We start from the raw sequence: 13,160 nt of genomic DNA on the forward strand, positions 1-13,160 counted from the left end.
CCATCATCATCCCAGCCTGGGAATTTTTGGATCCTTTAACTTCCTTGGGAAATACATAAGATCGACAGCACTGTCTCCATACTATTGATTAGTAACTAATCAAGAAAACCCCAGTAATTTGCTGAGGTCCGGGTATCTCATTACAGACCGAGAGTTGCTGGCTGCTTACACAATCTATTTCAGACCCTGATGCTTGAATTCTGCTGGGAAGTACCCTCTGAGTTTGGAAACCTATGCACCACCATGGACAGAAGATAGGATTGAAAGACAGATGAATCTGACTCTTGTATCATCTAGAGTTAAGATATGTTTTTATTCTGCAATCTTGTGAGTAGAATTCTAGGAATGCACCCTAAGTTTCTGAACTGGCAAAGGGAAACTTGAGTCACTTTCCCAGCCGTAGCATTCAGAAGTTCTTTTAGGACAGCATCTCTCAAACACTAAAGTGCATAAGAACCCCTCTGGGGTTTTGATAAAGTGTCAGATCTGCCTCTGAGGGGTAGGGCACTAAGTTTCTGCATTTTTAATAAGCTCTCAGGGGATGCCCATTCTGTTGGTGTGTCCTTAAGAACATGGCCTCTGGCTCTCCAGCAGCAGAGCAAGATGCCCAAAGAGAAGAAGGCCAAGGGGAAGAAGGTGGCCCCCGCCCCCGCCGTTGTCAAGAAGCAGGAGGCCAAGAAGGTGGTCAACCCTCTGCTTGAGAAGAGGCCCAAGAACTTTGGCATTGGACAGGACATCCAGCCCAAAAGAGATTTAACGCTCTTCGTCAAATGGCCCTGCTACATCAGGCTGCAGTGGCAAAGAGCCATCCTCTACAAGTGGCTCAAAGTCCCTCCTGCCATTAACCAGTTCACCCAGGCGCTGGACAGGCAGACAGCTACTCAGCTGCTTAAGCTTGCCCACAAGTACAGACTAGAGACAAAGCAAGAGAAGAAGCAAAGGCTACTGGCCTGTGCTGAGAAGAAAGCTGCTGGCAAAGGCGACGTCCCAACTAAGAGACCACCTGTCCTCCGAGCAGGAGTCAATACAGTCACCACCTTAGTGGAGAACAAGAAGGCTCAGCTGGTGGTGATTGCCCATGACGTAGACCCCATTGAGCTGGTGGTTTTCCTGCCTGCCCTGTGTCGAAAGATGGGGGTACCCTACTGCATCATCAAGGGAAAGGCCAGGTTGGGGCACCTGGTCCACAGGAAGACATGCACCACTGTTGCCTTCACACAGGTTAACTTGGAAGACAAGGGTGCTCTGGCTAAGCTGGTGGAAGCAATTAGGACCAATTATAATGACAGATATGACGAGATCCGTCGCCACTGGGGAGGCAATGTCCTGGGTCCTAAGTCTGTGGCTCGCATTGCCAAGCTGGAAAAAGCAAAGGCTAAAGAACTTGCCACTAAATTGGGTTAAATGTACACTAAATTTTCTGTACCTAAATATAATTACAAAATTAAAAACAAAACAAAAAAAGAACATGGCCTCTGCCTTCCACACCCCCCCATCCCCCAAGGCCAGCTCTGAATGTCAGAGCAGATCAGAACTTCACAAAGTAGATTTGGGCAGAGGACCCCTTCACTTCCTTAAAGGCCATCTTTGGGGTATGCTGAGTGCTGCAAAGGAAATCGTTGATCTTCAAAGACTCTCTCTTGTCCACTTTGCTTGTGCTGTCCTCTGTCAGAGGCAATGGCAGTACAGGGAACTTTGCAGAACTGTTCCCAGATCAGCACTCTGAGGAGGACTAGATCAGACAGTGTTCTTCTAGTTCATCATGCTGCAAGTAAGGCCACAGAGGCACTGGGCTCCGCTCTTCATCTTGCCATTTACATTTTTGTTGACCTTGAGCTAGCTGTCTCTCATCTTTTGTATACAATATTGTTGTGCCCACCTCAGCCGGCATGGAAGACACAACACGGTCGGATTCTTCTCAACTGCCTTTATTGCAGGAACACCTCGATGCTGCTATGGGGACCCCGGGAACCCAGGGAGGTCTGCTATATGCACCCCAGCACAGGGAAAGGCTTCGTGTCCTCCTGGGATTGGTTGAACTGCTGTCACCTAATTAGCATGTACCCGCTTGGGAGGGGTTAGCGCCAGACTTGGGCTTATGCCTGCGCAGTGGTGTTGTTTATGACAACGGCACACCAGAAACTGGCGCCATCTTAAGTTGGCTTCCTAAACAATATGAGAAATTATCTGTTTTCTTATGCCTTTGAAAGATTTGTTTCCAGCGTTTCCAGGACAGTGAGAAGGTTTTAAGCTGCAGGCTTCCACAGCAGCTAAACGGAAATCACTGTGATTCCACAGCTGCAGTCAGGTGTGCACTGTAGTGCACAGGCATTCACCTAGGAAGTGCAAAGCCCTGGGTTCAGTGCCTAGCACAGAAAAGGGAAATCTGCTTCCCTGGTCTCCATCTATCAGGAATTTGGAAATCATTAATCCATGCCACAAGAGGGCGCTTGGGAAATACTGGCTTTCATGCCAGTGAGAGTTAAACCATTTTACATCTTTAAATAAAAATTAAAATGACTTGTCATTTCTGGACCTCACTTTGCTTCATCGAATTCAAAATCAATTTATAATCAAAAGTATCTCCTACTCTTCACATTTTAGGTTAGTTTTTGTTGATGTGGACGATACTAATATCATATATAATCAAAAGCCTTTACAGGCATGAATTTACATAAGAGATGAAAACAGGCTTCAGCCAAGGTTGGAGGTCTAGAGAGTAGCAAGCTATCTCCTGGTGTAAGTGGAGGTAAAATATTCCAAATTTATTTAAAAAATGTTTTATATTTATTTATTTTGTGTGTATGAGTTTTGCTTGCTTGCATGCATGCACGTATGCATGCCTGCCTGCCTGCCTGTGTGAGTCTGGTGCCAAGGGAAATCAGAAGAGGGTTTTGATCCTCTAGAACAGGAGTAACAGATAGTTGTGAGCCACCATGTAGGTGCTGGGAAGCAAAACCAGGTCCTCTGTAAGAGCAGCCAGTTCTCTTAACTTCTAAGGTTTCTGACCAAAGAAGGCAAAAATTTAAAGATAATCTATCGCAGTACATTTCTCTTGTCTGGTCCCTTGTTGGGAGCCTCCAGACACAGGAAGCTTATCTAGTTTTGAAGGATTGTTACAAGAGTTAAATGAATTGATTTATCTAAAGGGTTTGAAATCATGCTTATCATACAAACAGGATTATGTATGTGTATATAGGCAATATTTATACACCTTCTATTGTTTTACCACTAATTTTTGCTTTGCCACAGCCTCTACCACTGAGATACCAAGTCCTCAAACCAGAGTTTCCCTCAGATGCACCGACCTGGAAAAAGTTTTCTCCTAACATTTCTCTCTTCCACCTAAAAAGGAAGGCGGCCTTGATCTGGTGGCCCGTTATTGCAGTTCTAGAGGAACACCTACTACCCCTTCCTATCTTCATGAGCATCTTATCTTTGTGCTCTTTCCTTTTTCTGTGGATTGATCTTAGGCATGGACACTACTAGCTCAATGATCTATCACTGAGCTAAAAGGTCACTTCAGTGACCATATGTGATTTATTGAGTGTCAAAGTGTCCCGTGAATAGGGTGTGGACACAAACGCAGAGAGAATGGCAAGTGTTAGCAATTGGAATGGTTCTCTATGAAATCTGTTTCTGTTTATTTTGGTTTGGTATTTGAGACAGGATCCTACTTTTGTAGCCCAAGGTGGCGTTGAATTTGTAATCCTCCTGCCTCAGCCTCTCAAATGCACCACCATGAAATTTCTTTATTGTTGCAACTTTTTCTGTAGCTTAAAAATGATTTTTAAGTTGATCAAAACAACCTGATCACAGGGAGTTCAAAGTCATTCTGAGTATATAGTAAGATCCAGATAGATAGACAGAGACAGACACAGAGACAGACAGACAGCAACACAGAGAGACAGAGATATAGAGAGACAGAGAAAGAGAAGTAAAGGGAGAGAGAAACAGAGAGATAGAGAGGGAGACAGAGAGGGAGACAGAGAGACACAGATCAGAAACACACACACACACACACACACACACGGGCGGGGGGAAGAGAGAGAGAGACAGAGACAGAGAGAGGGAAAGAGAGAGACAGACAGAAACAGAGAGATAGAGAGGAAGACAGAGATAGAGACAGAGAGACAGACGAGAGAGAGAGAGAGAGAGAGAGAGAGAGAGAGAGAGAGAGAGAGAGAGAGAGAGAACAACGTGCTTTCCTGGCTTTGCTCTGGGGATGTCTAAAGCCCTTACCTTTTCAGATGTATACAGCAGCTTGGCAGTCCCCACCTCTATTACTCTCCAGCCGCAGCACTTGATTTTAATTTATTACCTCTGCACATGCTGTTCTTGAAGTTGAAACTCTGTCTTCTGTATTTGTGCCTCAGAAAACTCCTTTCTGTTTTTGATTTTGAGACAGGATCTCACCAAGTAGTACAGGCTAGCCTTATACTCCAGTTTCTCCTGCCTCAGCCTCCTGGTTGCTGAGATTATAGGAATGCTCCACCACACCAAGATGGAAACTCCTATAGTTCAATGCCCAGATGTCACCTCGCTGCTAAGGTGTCTGTGCTATGTGCCTCCGTTCATCTGTTGCTTCCCCTGGAAAGCACACAGGGTTCTTGCTGGTTCCTCCTCTTTTCTCATATTGTATAATTATTCTTTCACCTTGTCCTAAACCCCCAACTTCTGCAGAACAAGGAAACTCTGGCCACCTTCATTATTAATCCCCATTTAACCTTAATGTGTGATCTCTTACATTCACGTTTCCATTTGCTGACTCTGGGGCCCTCACGTTGGTGGTAGGGAACTGTCACTTAATAACTTTATCCTAACTTTTTCTCCTTTTCGATGAGATCCTGACATTCAGACACCATCTTTGTCACGGTCCCTAATCCTCCCAGGTCCTTCTCTTGACCGGATTCTGCCTTTAATGTTTTGTTTACTCTGCTTTTTACAAGGCTGTCTCCTTCTCTATAAAAATAGCATGCCAGCCTAGTGGACCTTCTAAGAGAACAATTATTATTTATTTTGTTTATACCTCCTGCTCAGAGAATTAACGTGTTCTAATCCTTTGTGCTAACGTGTAAAAGTTCTTCAAATATTAATAACAAAAACTAACAAGGTACATCTATAACTTACATGTCTGAGAGGTTAGCACTCTGCGTGCCCGTGGAGAGAATGTCCCACTGGAGTCTTAACGTGAGGCTGCTCACACTTTAGGGGAACAATAAATGACTTTTTTCAACTCACCAGGTTTTTACTGCTTTCCTATCACTCTGGGCTGTAAATTTTGTAACTTTAAAGAAAATATCCTTGGAGAGGAAAAAATGTTATCAGCAGAAAGGCATAGTCACTTTGAAATATCACTGGCAAGCTCCACATGATTCCTAGTCTGATGAAGGTGGCTTAAAATCTGCCCATAGAGAGCAAAAACGAACTGGGGCCATGCCTCCGGGTCTTTCGATTTCAACTTTGCTCCCTGGGCCTCAGATGGAACTTGATTCATGACTGGAGATCAAACATTTAGTGAGTGAGTAAGCGAACGAGACCAGTATGGTTGTTTGAGGGAATGCCAGATCCCCAGTTTACTCGAACAGATAGAAAAGAAGACCGTAGGTAGATTCTTGAGCCCTCGGATTTGCCCAAAGGTCAGCACAGGATGCACCCATTTAATACTCAGCAACGACTCCGGACTGGAGGTCTGTGAGCACCACAAGCTGTTCCCAGAACTGAGGGCTGTGAAGATGCTATCCGGTCCCCCTGTGTCTCTGCTGCAGCAGCAGTTTTACGGCTGTGGCTTTACTGGAATAAAGGACCGTGCTAGGGATGGCTGTCCTCTCATCTGCTTTTTATCAACACAGGGCAGTTTCCTGTATTTGTCAGTGATGCGGAAATGACCCAGCTGACGTTAGCACTTGCGAGTGACTCAAAGTTACACTGTATTTGCCTACCCCCTCCCGACCCCCCCCCCCCGTGCTCTAATTTTTTGTTTTAAATGATCCCCAGTTACTTTCTTCTTTTTTCCTTTTTTAGGATTTATTTCTTAATTTTAAGTTTGCATATGTAGGTGCCCATGAATGGTAGTTCCTGAGGAGTTCCGCAGGGTGTGTAGGATCCTCTGGAGTTGGAGTAACAGGCTGTTGTGAACTGCCTGATGTGGGTACGGGGAACTGAACTTGGTTCCTCTAAAAGAGGATGCATTCTTGATAGCTGAGCCATCTCTCTGGCCTGAAGCACTCACTCTTTAAAAGACCTACTTTATTTTCTGTCTGAGCTCATGGTCGTTTGCGTTGGTAGCCAAGGCCAGATCATCTTGATCTATTGTGTGTCTCCGGTTTTCCAAAGACTTTTTTTCCTTCTATTGTTAGAGTCAGGAAAACTGGCAAATGATGGTGTTGGGCCAGAGGAGGGAGGACGAAGCCTTAAATCTCCAAAATGTAGTGCGCCCTGTACATGCTCAGCACGAACTGAGGGTTCCTTTGGGCTAGAACTGAATTGGCAGTGAGTGATGCAGATTGAGCCATGGGTTGAAATCATTTTCTACTTCAGCCCCGCTCAGTCTGTAGGGAATCGTGGAGTCAGGAGTTAGCTGCAGGGTTTTGGGAGCAGGCCAGCATCTACATCTGTTCTCAACTGTAAGCGAACTGGAAAAACACTTTGAGGGAAAGCCAGTGAAGAGCGCACAGAATCCCTGCTCCCAGAAAGGCCAGGAAAGAGGAGCTGATTCATCATAAAGAAGCTGAATTTAGAGGCAGGTCTTTATGCAAATAAAGCGTGGATGAGTCTTCTTCTGTTTGTCAAGAGTCAGTCTGGTTCCTGACAGTGTACGGGTCAGAACTGATAGGACGAGTCAGCCATAATGACAGCGTGGGCCCTTGTGCCTAAGTGTAAGCCCTGCCCTTGGAGGAGGAGGCTGGGGGAAGGAAAGCTGAAGGCCAGCCTGGCAGAGGTTGCTAGAGCTTGTCTAAAACACAGAAAACAAGGTAGCCGGGTAGGACTGAAGCCTTATACTTCCCACTATTTCCGAGGAATCTGGGGCTCAACTTGAGTACTTTGTACTAGACTCTGGACACGTTTTAGTGAATTTCATACAGGATTTCTTGTCTTGGAATATATAGCCGGCTGTAGGGACACTATGTAACGATTTTTCGCTTTTGATATAAAGAGCATCTCAATCCGAGAAATGTCATGGCTAGCATGAGTTGGAGTAAGCGTTACTTAAAGGAAGTAGTTTGGCAACACATGGGCCTGGGTTCAAATTCCAACTCTTGTCATTTCCTGGCTGTATGAGATCAGGCAAGCTGCCCTCTGACCGCCAGTGGCTTCTTCACCTGAGATGGGAATCATAATGTATGACTAACCAGGCTATTGGGAGGACTGGCTGTCTCCCTAGCCACCTAAAAACAACCAGAAAAACATCAGCAACCTTGTTCTCTCCTTTGTTCCATTTCTCCTTATCATCATTATTATTTTTACTTGTTTTTTTAACAAGTTTGTTTTTGTTTTGTTTTGTTTTGTTTTGTTTTTTCAAAAATGGGAATTTAACTCAGGACTTTGTGTAAGCACTCTACCTCAGTCTATTTAGCCCCCTTTTCACTTTTTATTTTGCAACGGAGTTTCTCTATATCATCCAGCTAGTCTTGAATTTAGTTTGTAGCCCAGGCTGTCCTGGAATCATGACCTTCCTCCCTAAGTCTCCTTAAAAGCTATTCTTATGAGCCCACACTGCCAAGTCTTTATTTGTTATTGACACAAATAATGATATTTATTTATTCATTATAGCTTGATACATGTATCCACGTAGAAATGATCCAAGCAGGGTAATTAGCATATCTGTTGCTGTAAATATGTTTCCTTTCTTTCTTTTAAAGAATTATTTATTTATTTTATGTATGTGAGTGCACTGTAGCTGTCTTCAGACACACCTTAAGAGGGCATCAGATCTCATGACAAATGGTTGTGAGCTACCTGTAGTTGCTGGGAATTGAACTCAGGACATCTGAAAGAGCAGTCAGTGCTCTTAACTGCTGGCCTCTATTTTTCATTTCTTCATACTAATAACTGTCAAAAATCTTTGTAGTTAATTTTTTTTTATAAAATATTTTTTGATACAGGGTTTTTTTTTTTTTGCTTTTCTTTCTTCCTTTTTTCTCTTCCATCCTCCCTCCCTCCCTCCCTCCTTCCCTTTCTTCCTTCCTTCCTTTTTTTTTTTTTTTTTTTTTTTTTTTTGAGTCAGGGTTTGTCTGTGTATCCCTGACAGTCCTGGAACTCAATCTGTAGACCATGCTGGCCCCAAACTCAGAGATCTGCTTGACTCTGCCTCCTAAGTGCTAGGATTAATGGCATGGGCCAAAACTACCCAGTGAGACAAGGTGTTTCTAAGTAGCTCTGACTAGCCTGGACCTCACTGTATAAACCAGGCCAGTCTCAAAATCATGGTGTTCCACCTGCCTCTGCTTCTGGGATGCTAGGATTAAACACATGTACCACCACCCCTGGATACTGTTGCTTTGAAATATCTGCATGCATACCAACCATAGTCATCCACTACAACTAAACATCACACCATTTTTTTACATGGGGCATAATGACCCATATCTATCCATCCCCCTTGCTCTTCCCTGCCTAGTCTTTGTTACCCACTACTGATGCCTCTGGCAACCTCCACGAGATCAGAGGCCTTAGATTCCTCAAGTGAGAGACCACACAGTACCTGTCATTTTGTGTTCCCTCTGTTTTCTTGCTACCTGCCAGGCACTGTTGCACATCCAGTTTTAATTTCTAAAAAAGATGTTTTGTGTCATTGGAATGAATGAAACACATATGGCTTGTCTAAACTTATAACTGTTTTCTTCCAACTAGCTAAAAGTGACAAGAGAAGCTAAGGGTAATGAAACAGGCGGGGCTGCCTCTATTTGAAGGGGCAAAGACTGAGTTTCCTGGCTCACCCATGGGTTGGGTGAGCTGTGGCAAGGGTCAGCTGGGCTGTTTAGCCAAATGCCAAGGTCATCTTGGAAAGACTGTCTGAAATGGCAGTTAGGTGTTTATAAGCAACAACTAAAGTAGTCAAGGTAAGTTTATAATTTATAAATGGCAGAAACAATTTCCAAATCATTTGCAAAATATTTTTATTTTGGTTTTCAGAAAAGTGTGTTTTCTATTAACCAAAAGTATGAATACAAAGAGAATTGATTTAAGTAACATGGAGAAGGGTGAGGAGGGAGAGGAGGAGGAGGATGCGGGGGTCGTTATGGGTCCTTGCACACCATTCAACCTCTGTGAGTTATGATATTTTATGAAAAATAAGATGATTTAAATAAAGATTATGTCTAAGGTGCCTTCCAAATCTAACATTTTAGCATCCTGTGCTTTGTCTAAGCTGGCATTTTATTATCTCCTTTATTAAAATAAATACCAATAACATACTAAGAGGTGACCTGGAGTACTTCAGGTATATTCTCTCTACAGGAGCACCAGGGAAGAGGTGGCTCTTATTAGTCCTATTTTAAATACAAAGACACTTTAGATAAGACGACTTAAGTCATTATTAAAGACCAACCTGTCAAGAAATAGTGTGCCGACTCACTGGACTAATGCTTTTAACCAAACCTATATGTCTTCCAGAGGAAACCCTTGCTGCCCACTACTGTAAGATGGGATGATTCTCTACCAACAGAGAAAACCTAACCTGGGTGTCAAGCATCCTCTGAAATAAGTGCTATAGAGGATCATTGTACCTATTAGAGCCGTGGGTTTCAACGCTGCTAAGGCTGCAATCCTTTAATATAGTTCCCCATGATGAGGTGACCCCAAGCCACAAAATTATTTTTATTGCTACTTCACAACAGTAATTTTGCTACTGTTATGAATTATAATCTAAGTATCTGTGTTGGCTGACGGTCTTCGGCAACCCACCGTGAAAGGGCTGTTCAACCCTCAGAGGTCTCTTGGCTCTTAGGTTGAGAACCACTGGATTAGAAGCGCCACACTTCTGTTAGGAGCCACAGTGGTTTATTTAACTGGCTCCTTCTTGCCACCGAGTACATTTTTTATTAACCGAAATGTTTACTGTATATTTTCATTATAAATTTCTGTCTGTGTTGTCTTCACAGGCTAGAAGCAGCTCCAAGCTCATTTACATACTCCGTACCCCACTCTCAATTCTATGGTAGCAATAACTTAAGATCAGAAGGGGCCCCAGGCGCGAGCTCTCAGCACAAAGCTTCCTTTGCGTCTTGAACATTGGACATTTCCCGACAGCATCTTTTCAGCGCTCACAGCCCCGCTCGTACCCTCACCAACCGCCCCAGCCCTTCAGTTTCAGCTCTTTCCGTTATTTTGTCCATTATCTTCCTTGAAACAGGCTAGGACTTTGCTGGTGATGCCAGCTGGCCTGGCCCAGCACCCCCCTGGGAGAACACTCATGTCATTCGGCCCTGGGGAACCTGCTTGCCTTTCTCAGTTGTGCTTGCACCAATATGGCTGGATGCACGGGAGCCAAGAGGAAGTCCCGCCATCTGCCGATTTTGTGAGGAGTTGGCTTTTCCGTGGCTCTCACAGAGTGTTGGAGGACATAGCGTGGCTCTGGGCCAGTCCTCCCAGGTGCTTCCGCTGGGATTGCAGTGGGCTAAGAGAAGGAAGCCTGTGTTCAGCCTCCTAGTGAAGGGTGCATGCGCTTGAGGCCGACAAAGGCTTCATGTACCATGGCATCAGTAAGTGTCAGGAACAGCCAGCCCTTCGCACGGTTGGACACGTTCTCTGAAACATGTCCTCATCACATTTGGAGAGTCACTTAGAAAGGCTCGGCTTTAAAAAAAAAAAATCCACGTATTGCACTTATTGGCTTTTTGTCTAAGATTAAAGTGTAAAAGATACACACATTTATTGTGTGAAGTCAAATGCTTCATAAAGCTATTTCTATGTAAGTATTTATCCTTTGACCAGGTATACTACATGTCTATTATAAAAATTTTGCACAGCACAGAGGAATACAGAATAGAAATAAGTAGCAACTCATCATGCTACCAAGGAGAGTTACCAGGAAGTCTTTTAAATGTATTTTTGTATTTTTTCAAGTGCACACACACACACACACACACACACACACACACACACACACCGGGGGGGGGGGNGGCGTTTCTCATTGGTAGACTACATCCTCCTCATCCCACAAATGATAAATATTTATATGGAATTTCTATGTGTGCAGTCTTTCTCCATGGGATGCATTATGCACATTTCCATGTCTCACTAAGTCTCAGTAATAAAGCATTCAACAGCTGCAGTTATTTCAGTCTATGTTCCTACTGTAACATGTAATACTGTAATATGCTTGCTAATCTTCTGTCGTTTTGTTTTTATTTCCTCCCCCCACCCCCAGACTGTATCTTAAGTAGCCAAGGCCAGCCTTGAACTTACTGTGTAGCGGAGAATAAACGTGACCTTCTGAGCCTCCTGCCTCCATCTCCTGCATGCTGGCACTTCAGACCTGGCCTGTACCTCCATGTATGATTTTATGTGGAGCTGGGGATTGAACCCAGGGATTCATTTATGCTAGGTAAGTGCTCTACAAACTGAGTTACATCCTAGACATTTGGAATTATTCTGTTGTTACTGTTTTGGAAATAGGATCTTGAGTTGCCCAGACTGATCACAAACTCATTAAGTAGCCAAGGATGGCCTTGAACCCCCGCTGCTCCTGCTTCCACGTCCAAGTGTTGGGATTATAGACCTGCACTTCTATACCTAGTTCTGGTTTTTTGCTTTTGAAGACTGGACCTCAATATGCAAACTGAGATAACCTCGAGCTCCTAATCCCATTGCCTTTCATTCTAAGTGGTAGGCTTACAGGCAAGCTCTACCATGCCTGGCAAATGCCAGTTCCCTGTTGTTGACTATTTATGTATTAGATTATTATTTATTTGGTGTGTGTTGCTGTTATAAATAAATAGCAATGAATTTCCCTTTTCTTTAATTCTGATTGCTTTCATAGTTGAAATCTCTCTTTTTCTCTATCTGCATGTGTGTGTGTGTGTGTGTTGTATAAATGCACCAGCACACGTGGGCTCACATGAGGTCAGATCTTTCTGATATCTAGATGGCTTCCTCAACTGCTTCTCTACCTCATTTTTTGAAACAGGATCTCTCAGTGAATCAGGATCTTGCTGTCTCTGCTAGACTGTAAGCCTCCACCTGTCTCTGTCCCAAAGCATTGGGAGTACTGTACTGATGCATACCATCACACCTGGCTTCCTCTGTGGGGGCTGGGAATCCAGGCTCTGCTCCTCATGTTTTAGACAGCACATGCTCTACTACCGAGCCACCTCCCCAGCCCCATGACAGGCAAATTCTTAGAAGGAACTTTGTCAAGTCAGAGGTCATGATGACTTGCTTCTAGCTTTAAACTTGTGGATTTTCAATGCCAAATAATCTTCCAGAAAGCAAATGAGGATTTATATCCATGCCAATAGTGTAACCTAGGACAAATGTCTCAATATTTTTGCCAGCATGGGAAATTCTCTTTAAAAATCTCTGCCAATGTGTAATGTGAACACTGAGAGCGTTTGATTGCTGTCGATCACTGACAGCCACTATCCTTAGTTCCAAAGGTCTGAGAACATGAAGCCATGTTTGTATCTGTATAAAGACAACTTGAGTCTCTCTCTGCTGTACCTCATACTGAGATGTGAAGAAGCCTCCTCGCACTCCTGCTATGACATCTGTGAGCCATTTCCAGTGAGGTGCCTTCCCCAAGAGCAACTGTGCCCTGTGAGCCAAAAGAAGTCCTTGCTCCTTAAAAAAGAGACAGGTAGAGCTCTTTTAACAATTTTAATCTTTTTTTTAAAAGATTTATTTATTTATTATAGGTAAGTACACTGTAGCTGTCTTCAGACACTCCAGAAGAGGACATCAGGTTTCGTTACAGATGGTTGTGAGCCACCATGTGGTTGCTGGGACTTGAACTCAGGACTTTCGGAAGAGCAATCAGCGCTCTTAACCACTGAGCCATCTCGACAGCCCAACAATTTTAATCTTAAAAACAAAACAAAAGAAACAAACAAACAAACAACAGAAAATCTGGCAGTGATGGGGTACAGGCTTTTCCTCCCAGCACTCAGGCAGTCACGCAGATCTCCTCCCCCTCCCCCTCCCCCTCCCCCTCCCCCTCC

The 13,160-nt window shown here is 43.9% G+C and overlaps 1 pseudogene; it reads left to right on the forward strand.

Annotated features, from left to right (window-relative positions):
• Window positions 1-597: 597 nt before the first annotated feature.
• LOC110286063 lies at window positions 598-1,404 on the forward strand (annotated as a pseudogene).
• The last annotated feature ends 11,756 nt before the right edge of the window (window positions 1,405-13,160 follow it).

This window comes from Mus caroli, chromosome 19 (genome assembly GCF_900094665.2).
Source record: "Mus caroli chromosome 19, CAROLI_EIJ_v1.1, whole genome shotgun sequence".
Lineage (NCBI taxonomy): Eukaryota > Metazoa > Chordata > Mammalia > Rodentia > Muridae > Mus > Mus caroli.